Here is a 4,180-nt window from a genome sequence, read left to right as displayed (position 1 = left end):
GGCCGTGGCGCTTCGCCTACGGCGCGCGGTAGCGCCCAAACTTCCTCCGCTGGCGGCGCGCCCCTCCCGCGGGGCTAGAGCATGGCCGGGGCGGGGTGGGTGAGTCACCCCTCGCTCACCCGCCTCGAAACCCCGCCCCAAAACAGGTTTTTCCGCTGATTTTTTATTTTTATTTATTTTTTTTTTAAATTGGAGTTGACTTTCTCCCCTTGTCGGCGCGAGGACTTCGTGGGCCTGAACGCTGGAGAATTTTGATGGACTTTGTCAAGGGACCAAAGAGAACAGATAGCAAATAGTTATGATAAAAGTTAAAGAAAAAAAAAATACATTCAGGCCTTTCTTCATTCTTTAACTGGAAATCAGGAAAGAGAAACATGGAAACGTGAGAGACTGCGTTTGCCCCAGGCCTCCCCCCCTCCCATCAGTTTTGGAGGCAATTCTAAAAGTGTAATTTAGACGCTGGTGTGCATATGAGCATCGAGCTGATGTTTCTGAGATGCGCCTCTCCCTAGCTGTAACCCTCCCTTCAGAAGGTGTAACCGTACGGAGGCACCTGGCGCTTCCCTGCGGGGTGTCTGTTGCTGTTCAGCCGGCAGTGCCCGCGTTTGGTGGTGGTGAATCCTCAGTTTTCTCTTCGGTCATCGGAGAAAATGACTTTGCTGTTTCCTTTCTTTGTTTTTGAGACTCGGATAAGAAGTGAGAAGTGTGTCGAAGTAAGGAAATAAATTGACACGTGATAAACTGCCCAGCAATGCCTATAGTTTGGTATGAGCTGCCCAAAATGAGTTGAAGCTTTTGCAGTCTGGTTTACCTTAGAGTTTTCAGCATATTAGTAAGTATGATTTTCATTCTAAAACTGACCTTTAATGCTTTTTTTCCTCTTGGAGGAAGGGATATGATATAAAAGATAAAACTACTAATTGCATGCACCACAGAAAATGACGCTGTTTTATGGCTGATGCCCTTTCAGACATTCCTGTTGCTATCAGGACATCAATCACAGCCTTCAAAACAGTCACTTCCTGATGGCAGTTAGTTATAAATACTTTCATTTTGTCTTTTTTTAAGAAGTAACTTTTTTTCCTAGCATCGAAGGTAATTTCACAGTCCAGACAATTGCTGGCTGTTTTGGTCATAAACTAAATTCTGTTCTCTGAACACATCCCATTCCACTGTAAATTACCTGAGTAAATGACTTGACCTAAACAGTGCAAGAAATTGGATAGACTTGCGTCATCAAGTACAAGAATACCTTCCAAGGATTTTATTCTGCAGTATATGATAAATGATGGGAGAAATTCACATTTTACTTAGAGCGTTTGCTTGTGCAAACTAAGAAAAGTTGTTACTGCCTCCATCCACAAAAAATGCAAAAGCAATTTTGGACACAATGGGGCAAATTAAGATTGTGAAAATAGTTGCTCACAATTACAGCATACCTTCTTAGTTCCTAATTGACAGCAAGGAGATGATAAGTGCAAATCTGTAAAATGTTTTCCAGATTAATAACTTCTAGGTTGTGTAGGGGATGTAATGAACTTGGCTTTAGTATCAGTAACCCATTGCAAATTCATACCTGACACTTCTTACCAAGCTTAGTGCGTATGCAGTGGAAAGGAGTAGCGGAGGATGTGAGACCATGAAACTAGATGGTAGTCATTAAGTAGGTTTTATTCTTTATTAAACAAGAACTCTTAGCGTTCTCTGAGGAACGCTGAAAATCACTGTGCACCCGTCATGGTGCCTGTGTCACTCATATCAGTGTGTGCATAACCTTCAATGCATGACTTTGCCTATCTGACACTCACAATCTAAATATAAATGTGACTGTCATAACCACCCCAAACTCCAGTAGCCAAATCCTTGCTGCAGTCCATAGATGGAGTGGGTATTGACTTGGGGGAGTCCTTGCAGAAATTCTGGAAGAAATCCACTTCTCCGCAAAGCACAATCATTTTTCTGTGAAGGAAAAAAAATGGCATGTACCGTTACAGGTTGACTGGGTCTCTGCTGCCTTGCATCCTCTGCTAAATGGCCACTGTGCTTTGGCACAGAGCAAGGCCTGCTAGATCATGGCTCTGTTGTGAAAAGCCCACCGCGCTGCCTGCCAGTGGTGACGCACCTTGCATTTCTATCACCCTTCCTTTTCTGCACGTGTGTTTGGGCACCTCAGATGTCTGCAGGCCTTTGTTGATTTGGGCCGAGATGGTAGGTTTTGTCAGGGAATATGAGTAATGTAGCACTCATAAAAAATGAATTAATGTACAGAATATGACAATAAAGCCTTTATAGCGATACATACTAATAAGGAATTCTTTTTTTTCACTGTCTTCCATTTCTCAACCAGATGGAAAAATTGTTCAGACAGTGAGAGCAGAGGGAGGCAAGAGGTGCCCGATCCACTGATTGAATGATAAAGATGAACTGAAAATTACATACTATTTGATTGGCCTTTGGAAGGGGGTCAGAGATGCGATAAAGCCTTAAAAGAGCACAAAACATTCTACAGGCTGAGTGACATTAAATATTCCAAGAAGATTTTTTGTCAGTTAGTACTTGGTTCACATAAAGGCAGAAGATGAAATATTATCATCGTGGTTAATCTGAATGATTTTTAAAAATACAGGCTTGCTTCTGGAAAAACACCTGAATGTTTTGGCACCAGGAGGTGCTGGTTCATTATGATTCCAGTAAGAAAAGCACTCAGACTCTGTAAAGTATCACTTAAAATGACGTTTATTGGAACTAACACTACAACAAAAAAGAGGATAGTATAGGTAATCTCACATCCCTCCAGGCGCTGGGAGCCCCGAGTTGTGCAGCACTGGATGGGTCTCCAACGAGGCACACCATACAGATCCCGTCGGTGGAAAGGTTACCCAGCACTGTGATCTTTTGAGCTCTTACAGGATTTTCTTACGAGAAAACATTTCTATTAATCATTTCTACTGTCAAACAAAAAGGATGTTCACATGAGAACTCGTTGCTGCGCTCTCAGATAAAGGCAAGGCCACGCAGGTGGTGTAATCGCCAGTACTGAGTGGGAGCTGACGACAGGCTCCTTGATTGCAATTAGCTGGCTAAGTTCGTCCTGTGGCCAAGGAATGTGCGGCACAGCACGGCCTGGAGGCCAGGCTGTATGTGCAGCACTGTACAGCACAGCACAGGCTTGGGCCAATCCAGGTCAGCTGTTTTGTGGATCACTAACTCCTCGATGTACAATGATCTTCCGGTCAGGATGACTAACTTCCACCCCTTGATCCACATACAGTTGACCTTTCCTACAGATATCGTAAGTTGCAGATTATACCAGTAAGTTTTTTGGCTACTAGAAAGATTATTTTACAAAAAACAATTACTAAAATAATACAAGAGTAATAAAACATTATTGTGACACATTATTGATTGTGAGAATAAGTGTAGGATAGCAGTCACCTTGGAGCTAGGACCATCAGAGATGTCCTGCCATCAGGTTCCACCCCTAGTCCCATGTACCCTAGGTCATGGTGGTGCAAGTTTCACCAAACAGTCCGGTTATGTGATGTAGTAGATGAAGAGGAGCTTTGGTGCTGCTGGAGGGCAGAGATGTCCAGCACTTCTTGTTCACTGATATACAGCATGCAGAGATCAAAAGCAATACTTTAAGGCTCCACGTAGTAGTTCTGCGTGAGATAAAACAAAAACGTTTTTTACATACAATGTAAGTTCAGACATGTAATGAGGGATGTCTGCTTGCTCCTTTAGGATTAAGTATGTGGCTCCTGGTCCATGTGTCCCATCTGCAGGGATGAGTTTCCCTTGAAGAGTCTGGTGTTTGCACTTGCCTCTGACTCTCGAGGGGTCATTGAGCTCTGCCAACATCCCGGACTGTACCTCCTAGTGCTGATGTCCCAGCAGAAGACGCTAGGATAGGAGGTACAGCCTTGGAAGCATGCTTTACTATTCAAATTCTTTACAACCCGTAATAACACTGTTGGCCAGTTATGGAGAGCATGAGAGGGGAGCCGTGCATGCATCTGCTTTTTTAATAAGGCATTGGTCTGTTCCATTAGATCAGCTCCTCTGGGGTGATAGGTATATGATATACCCTGTGTCCTTCGTGCTTGGCCGCCCACTGTTGGACCATTTGACCTCTAAAATGAGACCCATTGTCCGACTGGATGCAGGTAGGTGGGCCTAT

This window comes from Aptenodytes patagonicus, chromosome 1 (assembly GCF_965638725.1).
Source record: "Aptenodytes patagonicus chromosome 1, bAptPat1.pri.cur, whole genome shotgun sequence".
Classification (NCBI taxonomy): Eukaryota; Metazoa; Chordata; class Aves; order Sphenisciformes; family Spheniscidae; genus Aptenodytes; species Aptenodytes patagonicus.
Note: the sequence above shows the minus strand (reverse complement) of the source record.